The sequence below is a fragment of the Hydra vulgaris genome, chromosome 02 (genome assembly GCF_038396675.1).
Source record: "Hydra vulgaris chromosome 02, alternate assembly HydraT2T_AEP".
Classification (NCBI taxonomy): domain Eukaryota; kingdom Metazoa; phylum Cnidaria; class Hydrozoa; order Anthoathecata; family Hydridae; genus Hydra; species Hydra vulgaris.
This window is the reverse complement of record NC_088921.1, coordinates 38,295,503-38,312,092: the sequence shown is the minus strand read 5'-3', so window position 1 is coordinate 38,312,092 and position 16,590 is coordinate 38,295,503.

Sequence of the window (16,590 nt, the reverse complement as noted above, 5' to 3'; positions counted from 1 at the left end):
GGCAAATAAAAATATACTTTTAGAAAATCATTCAGATCCAGACATTATTTTTTCAACACTGATAAAATAATTAGCAACATATGCACTTCTTATTATAATTCCGATATTTCTAATCTTTCTGCTGATATAGATATTAATGAGTTCTCTATTTTACACCTAAATATTAGGAGCTTTCAAAAAAAATTTGATAAATTTAAAGATTTTTTATATAGTGTTGAAATTAATTTTAAAATTATTTGTCTCACAGAGACCTGGTGTCAAGATAAACAAGTTGAAAAAGATTCAAATTTTCAACTACAAAACCATAAAGTTATTCATCAAGTCAGAAATTCTGAGACAATAGGTGGAGAAGTATGTATTTTTATCCACAACTCTTTAAATTTTAAACCGCTAACCGAATTTAGTGCAATTAGTAATGATTGCGAATCATTAACGATTGAAGTTATAAATAAAATCACTAAAAACATCATTGTACATGTTGTGTACAGACCGCCATCTGGCAATAACAAATTTTTTGAAAAACACTTTAAAAATTTATTCAAAAACAAAATTTTATGTGACAAACGTGTCTTTTTTGTTGGGGATTTTAATTATAATGCGCTTGATTACAACACAAATAGAAATGTAAAAAATTTTATGAACACCATATTTCAAAATAGGTTCATTCCAACAATAAATAAACCAACACGAATTACTAGGAATACCGCAACCTCAATTAATCAAATAATAATGAATATTCATAAAATAAAAACTGGAATAATAATATCTGATATATCGGATCATTTCCCAATATTTATAATTGCGCATAAAGTTGTCGAACAAACCCCTCAAAAAAAAAAAAAAATATTACAAATCGAATATATATCGGATCATCGAATATATATATCGGATCATCGAAATCGAATATATATCGGATCATTTCCCAATATTTATAATCGCGCATAAAGTTGTCGAACACACCCCTCAAAAAAAAAATTATTATTACAAATCGAATTAAATCAAATATGATGACATTTCTATGGAACTTTTTAATAATTCTCTATTTTCTGAAAACTGGGACGAAATTTTACAAATTCAAACCACAGATACTGCTTATAACAGTTTCCTTCGAATATTCAAAAAACACTATGATAAAGCTTTCCCGGTGGTAACAAAAATTATAAAAACTAAAACATTTATAAACCCTTGGATTACACCAGGAATAATAAAATCATTAAAAAAAAAAAAAAAACGATTGTATGAAGCGTTTCTGAAAAAAAGAACTTATGAAAATGAATTAAGGTATAAAAAAAATAAATAAAAAAAAACTTTTTAAAAATAGCTTTCTATTCAATCGACTAAAAAGTAGAAAATAACTTTTTTCTGTTTCTGGTACTCGTGGAAATCATGTACTTAGTAATAATCACTTTTGTAAAGCCAATACTGGAAGACATTGAAGGCAATTCATGTACGTATGTAAACAAACAAACTCATCGAAGTAAAGGAATAGAAAGTTTGGCACCTTTTAAGTCAGATGCTTTCAAAATCAAATTCGTTTTAAATCTACATAAAGCTAAAGGCGCCAAACTTTCTATTCCTTTACTTCGATGAGTTTGTTCATAATAGAAAGCTATTTTTAAAAAGTTTTTTTTATTTAATTTATTTAAAAAGTTTTTTTTATTTATTTTATTTTCTACTTTTTAGTCTTGATAAAATTGAATTATTACATTTATTGATTATGATTAATATTCAATAAACATTTATTTTGAATTCTGTATATAATAATTAACAAAAATATTTGGAGCATATTTTTTTTTATTATTAATTTAAATGTTGGTTGGGTCTTCTTCTCGGTTGATGTATTTGTTCTTTTTTGGACGCATTTTTATTTGTCTGAAATTAACAAGTGGAATATTTGTAAAATTTTTAATCAAATTTATATTGATACTTAACACTTTTTGATGCCCTCTCGGTTTCCGATATTTTTTTTCGGAGTTCCAGATCTAACCAACGGGGAGGTGGGGCATCGTAAATCTAAAATACTTATTGAATCAAATGTAACAAATATAGCTATTGTTAGTCGGCAAAAGATTATTTGTAAAATTTCAGGGCTGTACGATCAAAAGAATTGCTTCAAAAAGCGCTGTGAAGTTTTGGCCTCCACAAAATAAAAATGCGGACTCGTCAGTGAGTGAATAGAAAGCTATAAAAATATAAAGGTCACTTTGAATCAATTCTAAAGCTTTCAAAGAAGTTATACTATTCAAATAAAATAGTAAAATTTAAAGGCGATACTCAAAAAACGTGGCAAGTCATCAAAGAAGTAGTTGGAAAAAAAATACTTAAGCTAAATGGTCTTCCAAAAAAACTAAACTATTATCATCAAGATATTACAAAAGAATCTATAATTGCTAAAACATTTAATGAGGTGTTTGTCAATGCAGATTTAAATTTAGCATCAAAATTAAAACACAGTGAGTTTAACTAGGAGAAATACTTGACTCCTAGCAATTCAATTATGGAAAATGCTGAGTTAACTGAAAAAGAATTATTAGATGCTGTGAGTTCATTAAAATTAAACAAAGCACAAGGATTTAATAATGTTAGTAGTAATGTTGTAATTAAATGTATTTTCTATATTAAAAAAGTTCTTTTGCATATATTTAATCTTTCGTTTAAACAAGGAGTCTTTCCAAAAAAACTTATAATTGCACTTTGAATCAATTCTAAAGCTTTCAAAGAAGTTATACTATTCAAATAAAATAGTAAAATTTAAAGGCGATACTCAAAAAACGTGGCAAGTCATCAAAGAAGTAGTTGGAAAAAAAATACTTAAGCTAAATGGTCTTCCAAAAAAACTAAACTATTATCATCAAGATATTACAAAAGAATCTATAATTGCTAAAACATTTAATGAGGTGTTTGTCAATGCAGATTTAAATTTAGCATCAAAATTAAAACACAGTGAGTTTACCTAGGAGAAATACTTGACTCCAAGCAATTCAATTATGGAAAATGCTGAGTTAACTGAAAAAGAATTATTAGATGCTGTGAGTTCATTAAAATTAAACAAAGCACAAGGATTTAATAATGTTAGTAGTAATGTTGTAATTAAATGTATTTTCTATATTAAAAAAGTTCTTTTGCATATATTTAATCTTTCGTTTAAACAAGGAGTCTTTCCAAAATAACTTATAATTGCAAGGGTAATACCAGTTTTTAAGTCTGGAGACGATACTAATATTTCTAACTATAGACCTTTCCATTCTTCCATGCTTCTCGAAAATACTAGAACGCATTATGTATAACAAATTATACTCATATTTAGAAAAAAATAATATTCTTTATAACAAGCAATTTGGCTTCAAAACTGATCATGCAATTCTTCATCTCATTCAGATTATTTTTCAAGGTTTTGACAAAAACAAGCTCACTTTAGGTGTTTTTATAGATCTTAGTAAGGCGTTCGACACTGTTGATCATAGTATTTTAATTAGATTTAAATTAAAAAATTACGGAATCAAAAATATAAGCATAGCTTGGTTTAAAAGCTACTTATCTACTAGAAAACAATATATTTCATTCGGGAATGAAAAAACTAATAATATGTCAATTACTTGCGGCGTTCCTCAACGATCTATACTAGGGCCACTTTTATTTTTAATCTATATTAATGATTTAAGCAAAGCTTCTAATATTCTAGATTCTATTTTATTTACTGATGACACAAATTTATTTTATTCTCACAGTGATATAACAACATTATTTAAAACGGTCAACATTGAACTTCTAAAACTAACCGAAAGGTTAAATATAAATAAACTTACAATTAATTTAACTAAAACTAATTATACTATTTTTCATCGCCTCCATAAAAAAGATAAAATCCCTCTTGCACTTCCAAAACTTATTATTGGAGAATACATCGTAAAAAGAGAATGTTTAATGAAATTGCTAGGTGTAACTTTAGATGAATACATAAATTGGAAAAACCACATAAACATGATTGAAAATAAAATTTCTAAAAATATCGGATTACTCTATAAAGCCAAACCGTACTTAGATCAATCATGTTTGAAATACATATATTACTCATTTATTCATTCCTATCTGAATTATGCAAGCATTGCCTGGTGCAGCACCAATAAGACAAAGACAAAAAAGCTGTTTAGCAAACAAAAACATGCAATTAAATTATTATCAAATGCACACCGCTTCTCACATTTTGGACCATTGTTCAACAATCTAGAAATATCAAATTTGTACCAAATAAATATATATCATCTGCTAATTTTTATGTATAAAACTAATAATAATACAATACCAAATATATTCAAACCATTATTTAATAGAATTCAACACAAATACATAACTAAATATTCAAGTAACAACTTTGTACAACCCAAAACTATATATAAGTCAACCAAGTTCTCAATAACTATTAGAGGACCTAATGTATGGAATAAGATAATTAGTAATGATATTAAAACACTTACAACTCTTGAACAGTTTAAACAAAAGCTAAAACTATTACTTTTAAATAATGAAAAAACAAAGAATTATTTTTAAATCTATCTATAAAAATGTTATATTTGAAAATTATCTATTAGTGCATACTTTGTTTGTCTAGAAAGGTCTAAAGTCTTTAATTATAAACATTATATTCAATTATATTATGAAAAAGTAATTATATAGATTTACATATACATACATGCGCATTTATGTGCGCATGTATGTATATGTGTATATGTGTACATGCGCATGTGTGTATATATATACATGTGTACATACATGTGTATCTGTTTATGTGTGTGTGTATGTATGTATGTATGTATGTATGTATGTATGTATGTATGTATGTATGTATGTATGTATGTATGTATGTATGTATGTATGTATGTATGTATGTATGTATGTATGTATGTATGTATGTATGTATGTATGTATGTATGTATGTATGTATGTATGTATGTATGTATGTATGTATGTATGTATGTATGTATGTATGTATGTATATGTGTATGTATGTATGTATGTATGTATGTATGTATGTATGTATGTATGTATGTATGTATGTATGTATGTATGTATGTATGTATGTATGTATGTATGTATGTATGTATGTATGTATGTATGTATGTATGTATGTATGTATGTATGTATGTATGTATGTATGTATGTATGTATGTATGTATGTATATATGTATGTATGTATGTATGTATGTATGTACATGTGTGTATGTATGTGTATGTGTGTGTATGTATATATGTGTATGCATATATATGTATATGTGTATGTATGTATGTGTGTGTATATACGTATATATATGTGTGTGTGTATATATATATATATATGTGTGTGTGTGTGTGTGTGTGTGTGTGTGTGTGTGTGTGTATATGTGTATGGGTGTGTATATCTGTGTATGTGTGTGTATATGTAAATATGTGTGTGTGTATATGTGTATGTATATATATATATATATATATATATATATATATATATATATATATATATATACATATGTATATGTGTGTGTACATATATATATATATATATGAATAACTTTGAAATTTGAATATATATAGCATTGCTTGACCGTAAGGTAATCTTCGTGTTATTGAGAATAAATTACTTGCTTAACTTTTATTAAAAACAACTTTGAAAGACTTTAACTATTTTGTATTTTATATAAACTTCTTTGAAACATTTTGCTTTTTTCTCTCATTTTTAATTTTTAATTTTAGTTACAACGTATTTATATAAATGTCTAGAAAAAACAAGGGACTTGGTGATAAGGCAAATCTGTCTTCTTCTCGTCCCTGCCATTTTTATATATATATTATAAAACACGGAACTTGTAAATATTTGTACGGCTAAATGAAAGGAAAAAAAAAAAGAATTACTCATAACTATTAAAGATTTCCCTTAGTTTTAAAAATATTGTTTACAGTTGGTAGGAGTGGGTGTCTATTCCTTGTGTGTTTTTAAAATGTTTTTTGGAGAATTTAATTTACATGTAATGTTTAATGTATTTATTGAGCTAATATAATTTGAATTAAGTGTAGATGATACAAAAGATAAATTGCTTGTGACTGACATTTATAGGGTGAAATGGATCAATTTTGTTTATTTGTTGTTTTTTTTTGAAGGGGAGGGGGTTAAAATGAAAGTTTATTAAATAATACGTTTAAACAAAGCATAATTTATCAACAGTTGAGTGCGTAATAAGTAATTTACTATCAAGTATGATATTTGTTTTAAATACGTAGTGTTATTTCAAATGCCAAAAAAGGACATCGTTTTGAGCTTGATGCTCAAACAACAAATGTTATTGTGGCTGTTGTTAAAACATTTAATTTGTCATCGAGTGTAGTTGCTAAAAATTTTGCATTGTTTTTCACCTAAGTTTCAAAAGTGTTTGGTATTGTTTGTCACTTAAGTTTCAAAAGTGTTTGGTATTGTTTGTCACTTAAGTAAGTTCCAAAATTGTTTGACATTGTTTGTCACCTAAGAAAGTTTCAAAAGTATTTGGTATTATTTGTCTTATAAATTAGTTTCAAGAGTGTTTTGAATTTCAATAATTAGTTTACAAGGAAAAATGGTTTACAACTTCTGATACAAAAGTTCTTTAAGAATAACATAATATGACAATGAACTTATTATGTTCATTAAAACAAATGCCAGACACTCAGTCGGATGAAAACAACCTTTATTTTTTTCGTAAAAAACGTACAAAAAATGAGATAATGACAAGTCGGTACTGGTGCTTATCATTAGACGAGAAATAAATCAAAAGCTGACGATCAGGTGAGCAAGAGAACAAAAGCAACAAAAAGTGTTAAAACATTGACAACAATAAATTTGCTATAAACTTTATACAACAATCAACTTTATATAACACTCGTAAATTTGTCTGAATAATAAAAAATGTTTTTAGTTTGTATATGTGGTGGTGCCATAGTTTTTCTCTGTAATAAGTGGTAAATCTTTGCTCTGTCTTGTAACCTAATAACTTGAGGTTTTAAGAAACATTAAATGATAGAGTTGTTTAAAAACGTTTATCAGAGACAAAGTTCAGTTTTTGTATAGAATAATACTGCTCCCGTCATAAAAATTTAATAAAACTTGTTTTTATATTACGTTAAGGGTTAGGGAAGTCTTACATTTCTAACTAGTAAAAACCTTTTCGGTGTTTATGTCGATTAAAACCTTTAGTGAAAATATTACATTGAATTCTTGTATAGTAAAGTTGCCTAAAGTATCCCAGAAAAAAAGTTTTATAAAATTTCTATAAACATTTAAAAATTTGGTCATCAAAAAATTTTATATAACTTCTATAAAAAAAAAATCCTACAGAAGACGCCTTAATAAAAATCTCTTTATATATTTGACTTTTTTTCCACGTATAATTAACACATCGCTCAATAAGTCCGTAGGATAGCTAATAAAACAACAACATTTTGACATAATTTGATTTTATTCATCAACATAGTCTCCTTTTAAGGCGATACAGTCATTCCAGCGCTTCTCTAACTTTTCGGTACCATGTTTGTAGAACTATTTATCTTTTCCTTCAAAATATGCTTCAGTTTCGGCGATGACCTCCTCATTCGATCCAAATCTCTTTCCCTGGAGCATCCTTTTGAGATCTGAGAACAGCCAATAATCGCTGGGGGCCAAATCAGGCGAGTATGGTGGATGGGGCAACAATTCGAAGTGTAATTCATTCATTTTTACCATTGTTTTCATTGACTTGTGACACGGTGCATTGTCTTGATGAAAGAGAATTTCTTTCTTCTTCATGTGCGGTCGCTTTTCTTCAATTACAGCCTTCAATTGTTCCAATAATGCCATGTAATATTCGCTGTTGATCGTTTTACCTTTCTCAAGATAATCAATAAACAATATACCATGGCTATCCCAAAATATGGAGGCCATAACCTTGCCAGCAGAAGTTTGAGCCTTTGGGCGCTTTGGGCGGCTTTCACCCGCTGGTGTCCACTCAGCCGACTGTCGATTTGACTCAGGAGTGAAATGGTGGATCCATGTTTCATCCATTGTGACGTAGCGACGCAAAAAATCCTTTTTATCTCGGTGAAATAGTGCCAGACATGCTTCAGAATCATCGATTCGTTGTTGTTTTTGGTCCGGTGTTAGCAAACGCGGCACCCATTTCGAACAAAGTTTTCTCATACCCAAATGTTCGTGAAATATTGTAAACACACTGCCTTCTGATATCTTTATGGCCTCGGCAATCTCCTTCAATTTCAATTTGCGGTCGGATAAGACGATTTTATGGATTTTTTTGATGTTTTCCTCAGTAACTGCCGAATTTGGGCGACCGGAGCGTTCAGCATCATCGGTGTTTGTACGACCACGTTTAAAGTCAACAAACCACTTTTCAACCATTTGCCTCGATGGAGAGGAGTCCGAATAACACTTATCAAGCCATTGTTTGGTCTGCACCGTGTTTTTTCCCATCAAAAAGCAATGCTTAATGAGCACACGAAATTCTGACTTTTCCATTTTTTTCAATTCAAAAAAGTTGATTCAATCGTTCACACACTAACTTGGTAAATAATGGTCTGATTGTCATAAAACTTTGACAGATATCGTTTGAAGGTTGGTACTTTCTAAAAACAATACGGATTCGGTATTTGTGTTGCCATCTATATGTCATCCTACGGACTTATTGAGCGATGTGTTATATAGAAAAGAACTAGTGTTGTTATTGACTTCGATTAAATCGAAGTCTAGAATAGTCGAAAGTCAAAATTACTCGACTATGAAAAAATAAATAGTCGAGTAAAAGTCTTAAAATCCTTATATCTTTTTATTTGATTTAACTTTTTGATCTTTAATTTTTGTTTGTTTATTAACGTGTTAATAAGAATAGTATGTAATTCATAGCGTGTTAGCATTATTTATACCTAATTAAACTTTCGGTCATGTATTTCATTTCCCAAAATTTCTGGGAATTTTACTCAAAATTTTCGGAAATTTTAAAAAAAATTTTATTGTAATATACTCATAGTTTTATAAAATACATTTCTTTGTTTCAAAAATATGCGTTTTGTTATCGTAGTATTTGGGCATTCTGTAAATACTTCAACAAAAAATATAAAATTTTAAAGACCCACAGGCGAAAAATACACATCTTTTGGTCAAATTTTTATAATCATGTTTATCAATTTAAGACTCGCGCATTTAGTTAGAAAAGCAATAAAACCCTCAAGTGGTTATATGTTCCTTTTACTAACATTACATTAATGAATCAACAAAAAGTAGATGTTTTCCGAGTTAGCTTGTCTTTTGAGCTTGTGTCTAACATATTTCTAGCTTTTTCTCTCAACTACGATGTAAAATACTCGCAAAATATATAGAATAAAATCTTTTTTAAATTAACAAATGTTGTTATTATGGTAGAGTGTTTTAAAGAAACAAAGATTTTTTATGTGTAAAGATTGCATACATAATCTATTTTAGGGGAAGGGGTGTTCCACTCCCACAAAAAAGGCAATTTTTAAGTTATAGTCGGTTTTTTGACGAATTTAGTAAGCTAGTCGGGTATTTGACATAATTCAGTCGGGGAAATTTTAGTTTTTAAGGACCTTTTTTTTTTTTTTTTAGAAACCAGTCGGTACTTTTTATCATCGAAATCATGTTTTTTATTGCTAATAATTTTTTTAAATAGTTCAAAATTGTGAAACAGATTATAATAATAAATTTTTATAATCTGTTTCACAATATTTTACCATAACAACTTGTCCGTAACAACTGCCTAAATAAGACAAAATTTTACCCATTAATTATAAAATAACTTTTTTTTTGTTGAAAATTTCCTGGTTACCGGAAATTTTTAACGTAATTTTTAATGAAGTGCGATGGATGTAAAATGCTGATAGAGTTGCAGGTTCAAATCTTCCTCAGGGAAATCTTTTTTTCAATTTTAATCGTTTATATGTTTTTTAACTATTATTGCTGTTTACTTATAGTAATTTTTATTATTTAACTTTATTTTTTGAAGTTTCATAGAATAACTTATTATATATATCACTTATTAGTGTATAATAGAACTTTTATAAATTAATAGTTTATAAAAGTTCTATTATAATTTCTACAGGCCATATGTAACAAAAGTTTGAAGAAATTATATAAAAAAAATTTTTCTGGATAAGAAATTTTGTATAAAGTAGTAGAATATTGCATATGCATCATTAGTAAGGAAAGAGGCGTGAACTGCCTGGCAAATAGCTACTCCGCGGTGCTCAGTGATAAAACCTTCTTGGAGCACCTATATAACTTTATTATATATATATATATATATATATATATATATATATATATATATATATATATATATATATATATATATAATATATATATATATATATATATATATATATATATATATATATATATATATATGTATATATATATATATATATATATATATATATATATATATATATATATATATATATATATATATATATATATATATATATATATATATATATAGGTTTACTTTGTAATATTTCTAGTAAAATACTTTTCTTTTTTTTCCTTACTATCTTTTTCTTTTTTCTAATTTTTTAACAATCATATTACTATACATTTACTTTCTACTAAATACTACACGATTCTATCGATACTACAAGATTCTATCGATACTACAAGATTCTATCGATACTACAAGATTCTATTGATACTACACGGTTCTATCGATACTACAAGATTCTATCGATACTACAAGATTCTATCGACTCAAAGAGTAAGTTAATATACATTATATTATTTTTAATTATTCATATATCTATATTTATATAAATTTATACCTGTTTATATATAAAATCTTATAATTATTGTTAAAGGACTTTAACATATTTTTAATTCTATATATAAGTTTTTAAACGAGTTTTGCATTCCATATATTTTTTGTTTGATTTTTTCTTTTCCTAATTTTTTCAAGTGTCGGTAGTTCACACTTAACTTTTTTCTTCAAAGTTTGTTTTCGAAGTAATTTTCATCACAATAAGCTTTGACAAATCAAATTACTTATTATTAGTAATTATTAGTTATTATATACGGATAAGTTTATATTATATATAAATATATTAAAGTATTTTTTATAAATAAAATATTTAAAATAATTTAAATTTTAATTTAAATAAATTAAATTGAAAATTGAAAATCTGAAAACTTGTCAACAATGTCAACAATCGAAGAAATAGCCATCAGCGCTTTTAAAGTAGCATTAGGGGTATAAAGGATTTAAACGCTACTCTCATGAGAAGCTTTGGCGGGTTTTAGGGGGATCCATGGGGGTAGTAGCCCCCCTCCCTCACTGGGACTTTTTTTCAGAATTATTATACAGAATTGAACTATTATACTGACGAATGAAATTGACTATTAAACGTAATTATACGTATATAAACTTGATTATCATAATTATTTGTTTTAAAGATTTTTTAGCCCCCTCCTTAACGAGAGACAAAACTCGCCCCTGATGAGAAGTTACCAGAACGATATCGCTCTAATGATCAAGACAGCTGTACTTGTACTGAAATCTAGTGAAGTAATGGAAAAAGCCCTAAAAGACAAAATTGATTGTTTGGTCAAAAGTTTTAACAGATTGAAATAAATAAAATCATCAGCCACGCCATCATTTGTATCTTTGCTTATTGAAAAAACGGACGGGAGCAAACAGCAACAGCAACATTAAGTACTTTTATATCTACTTAAAATACAAATATACAAAGTCACGAGTTAAAAGTTATTGCAGTTGGTTTAACAAATCTCGCACAGTAGACGATAAAAGCTTGTTTAGAATTTTTCTTTTTTAGCAACGGGATTAAAGGATGCTACTGGTATTGTACGTGTTAACCGCCTCAAAACAAGCAAAAACAGTCGAACATTACCCAGGTTTCACTATGTAATCTTTCATCTTGAACTGAAACACTCAAAACATGCGCATATCACAAACAAGAGAGATTCAAGGGTGTCTACGCACGCGAAGACAGAACGCCGGAGCAACAAACCGAATTTAACGCTGCACGCATCCAGCTTAAGAATCTAAACAAAGAACTCGCCGCTGCTAACATTCTAGATAATCCGTTTTCGGAATATTATAGATTTTAGAACATGTCGCATTAGTTGTATCAATGTCATAGCCCTGGCTGACTACGCTAGTCGCACTGCCTAACTCACAAATCTCCACTGTAAATCGTCCCAAACCAATAACTAGTATAAAAACAATCCAGCAAAATATTTCCACCATTCCATCTGGCCATCTATGCTAGTGGGCAAACAACCGATGCTCACTCAATAATGACTAACGCCAATAGCTTTTGGCAAGACTATCTGCTCCGCCTAAATCTTGTATCACATCGATCACGCCGCTCGGCAGATACCGCTTAATATAAACTGCTCGGCAATGCTACTATATGATAATTTTAATTTAAGTCATAGATCTTATGAGTCTATCGAAGTTAAAGGTGGTATTGCAACTGTTGCTCACGTGAGAAATAAGCGTCAAAGCGATATCAGGTTCCAAAGGTGCCTTGATGGATGTCACATAACTCAGCTTGTCATATATCCAACGTGCCGTAGTAATCAACACGTCAAGCATACTTGATCTGGTCATAACAAATGACCATCTTCATTAAACAAGGTAACTATTTCGGCGACACTCCAAAGCACACTGCTTCATTAAAGGTAAACTCACTGTTGTAGGCCTTGACTTCAACTTATTTGTTGTAGGCCTTGACCTCAACTTATTTGGAACCAAGCAAACTACATTGTTAAATAACTATTTTGAGCGATAACCGCGCACACTGCAGCTGTTAATTGGGAAACAGAGTTTACTGGTCTAAATGCAAACAATAACTACCAACTCCTTGTAAACATAAATAATGAAGCCATCAAACTACACATCCCATCAATAACTACTCCCTTCACTGAGAAACAGGAGCAATGGGTAACACCAAGTCTTATTAAGGCAATCAAGACGCGTCTATTGGGCCAAGTGCATTAATGCAGGTTGCAATACGCACAAATTACTCAAAGAATCACAATGCACCATATACAAAAGGTTACTAAAATGGTAAAATCTGCTAGGCACAACTACGAAGAAAAACTCGCCAGGGAGTCCGAAAGAAACCGTAAACGCTTACATGCTATATACGAAGCACGTAGAGTGTCAGGAACATTATTACATTGCTAGAAACAGCTAATAGCAACATCACTACCAAAAGCTGTGATATATCATTGTTGAATAACTATTTTCAATTGATTTTTGCTCTATAGCTCGAAGGTCCAATGGCAGCTTTTGAAAGTCCTACTGAAGCAATTTATGTCGTCGACCTACCAAGTTTTTTTCTCAATATAGTACAAAATTGCCTCAAAAAAACCACCTTGATTGAAGAAAGTAAACCGGCTACGACGGCTTACATTCACGGGTCCTTAGTAAATGTGCAGCTACCTTTGCCAAACCTCTTTCGCTTATTTATAAGTGCTCGTTTGCAACTGGTGTAGTTCACGACTTGTGAGAAAAATTGAATGTAATGCCCATTTTTGAGAAGAGGAGTAAACTAAATGCATAAAACTACCAACAGTTTGATCTCATAACACTTGAAGAACACCGTAAAAGAGTAGACCTTATCGAGCAATAGGGTGTGTCAACTTTTATGGTAGAATGTACTTTTTTAAATTTAGAATAAAGAGTTGTGAAAAAATATAATTTTATAAGTTTTTAACAGGAGTGATATTTTTAAAACTGAAGTTATTTCAGTGCTAGCATAGTAATTTTTCATTTTATTATTACTTATTTTGGTTATTACTAAAGTATATCTTTTCATTTATACTTCATATTCGGACTAAAAGGAAAGCTCTAGTAAACTTATTTAGGTTATTAAAGATGTCAAATAGAACAAGGAATGCATTATTTATTAAAATGAGCAAACTTGTAGGCAAAGGAAAAGAACTTTATGTATCTGAGCTTCCAACAGCCAGAGGTATTTTACGATATGGTATAATGTTAAGAGAAATTAGTGAAAAAAATACGACTATACTGTAAATCAGCTAGTAACTGATATGGTACCAGCTTTACTTGGTCAATGGTTAAATGCAAATGCACTTTTTGTATATCCAGTTGTAATCTTTAAATAAACAAATTTTAAAAAACTCAAATATTTATGGAAATCGGCTGTTGATTGGACGTGGGAAAAAGCTGAAAAAGCAAGATTTTTTTAAAATATTAAACTAACGTGTGGACATTTTACTATGTAAATGTAAAGTTATTCTTTGTTCAGAGTACAAATGTACTTCAGAATGTATGGAAAAAATTCATATAAAAGGCAAATGTAAGAGAGAAGAGAAAATACCAATTGTAGAGCTTCAATTCATTCTCAGAGAACGAAAATAGAAAGCTTTGAAACCTTTCATATTGGTGGTTTGGTGGTGCAGATAGGAAAGAATCTAAAAAAATTGAATAAAAAAACAACAACAAAAAGTAGCAATGATAAAGAAAAAAATGTAGCTGGTTAATTAGAAGGCTTTATAAATAATTTTGCATATACTACAATATAATATATACCAACTTTATTATAATATTTATGCAAATATACATACATATATATATATATATATATATATATATATATATATATATATATATATATATATATATATATATATATATATATATATATATATATATATATATATATATATATATATATATATATATATATATATATATATATATTACTATATTACTTTTATTTTAAGCCAGATGAAACAAATGACCAACTTGAAAAATTAGATTGTTTGAACGAAAATAAATCTGTATCTTTTTTTCAGTCACACATAGGGCAAGTAAGTTTAAAACTATTATTTTTTGTCAAAATATCTATTTCATATTAAAAATTTTGTTTATTTATATTCTATATTCAAATGGGGGTACATTTATTTGGTCGAATTAAAAATTTATGTAGCACTTTTGTAGAAAAATATGAAATTTAGTTAGTGGGGTGTTAAATGAGTTGTTGAATAATGTTTAGAGACACAATAAAAGTTGCATATATTTTTGTTTAGATACTGATTAAAAGAAAAAAGAACTTATTTATATTTTTTAGGATTACGTATGTCACGAAACTGTTGAAACAGTTTGTGCAAATAGCTCCTCTATAGCATTTCAAGATGATAGTGAGCATAATGTAATCCAAGTAAATATTCCAACTAACTGTAAATCTTTCCTGAATCAAACATTCTTAATGTACAATACTATGAAAATCAAAAATATCGTTCTGGCTAGCATGAGACATCAAACAAGTTTAAGAGAAGCAGCTGAAATAGCCACTGCTACTTTGATAGATGCAAAACTTATAAGCGAGAGTGATTTCCATCTTATTATAGATCATAACAAGATCAAAAGGGCTCAAGAAAAATTAGCAAAAGAATTAGACAATCAGTTTGAGACCTTGAAAAAAACCCAGTTACATGCCTTTTTTTTTGATGGGAGAGTAGATGCTACAAAAATGTTTATAGTGGTGAATGAAAAAAATTTTCCCAGCTTTATTAAAGAGGAACATTACTCTGTTGTAAAAGACCCTGGGGGTGACTATCTTTTTCATTTTGTTCCAGATGCGACAGCTGGTAAAAAAAAAAAAGCAGAAGTTATTGCAGATCACTTGGTTAACTGGTTAAAAAGTAAGAATCAAATTCAAAATCTAATGGCTATTGGAGGAGATAGCACAAATGTAAATAAAGGTTGGGCAGGTGGTGTCATGCAATGGGTAGAAAAAAAAATTAAATAGAAGGTTAGTTTGGATTGTTTGTGATCTACACACTGGTGAGTTAGGGTTAAGGTATTTAATTGAAAATTTAGGTGGCGTAACACTTTCTTATAATAAATGGTCTAGACCACTTAGGAAAATGCTTGACACAGCAACTGAAATTGAATTCAATTCAAACTTCACCATAATAAATTTAGGTCCTCCTTTAATATATCTCAGTCAGTAGATTATTAAGGATTTAAGCACTGATCAAAGTTGTGCCTATCAAATTTGCCAAGCAATAAAGACTGGAATTCTGCTTAGCAGGTTAGCAATGCTGAAAATCGGACCAGTCTGTCACATTTGATGGCTAACAACAGCACTTCGACTTTTCAGAATTTGGGTGTCAAATCATGGGCTTACTGGTGAAAATCTAGAAAATTTACAAAAGGTTGTAAATTTTGTTAGTGTTTACATATCTAACTGGTTTAACATTAAAGTGAAATCAAATTGGAAAGAGGGACCTAGATATGTTTTGTATCAACTTGAGCTACTTAGAACACAGAATAAAAATGTTTTAGGTATTATTATGCCAGCAATTAGGCAATCAGCGTGGTATGCACATTCGGAAGCCATTTTACAAGCCAATCAATGCTGATCAGCTAGCAGACCTTATAACATGGGACCTAATATAACTGAGCCGAAACTTATCTGCACTCTTACATTTGCCACCATCAAAGAGTTTGTGAACTATCCTATGGAAGTTCCTTCTTGGACTTCTCATACACAGTCAGTTGAAAGATGCGTCAAAATCGTAACTGATGCTTCAGGCCA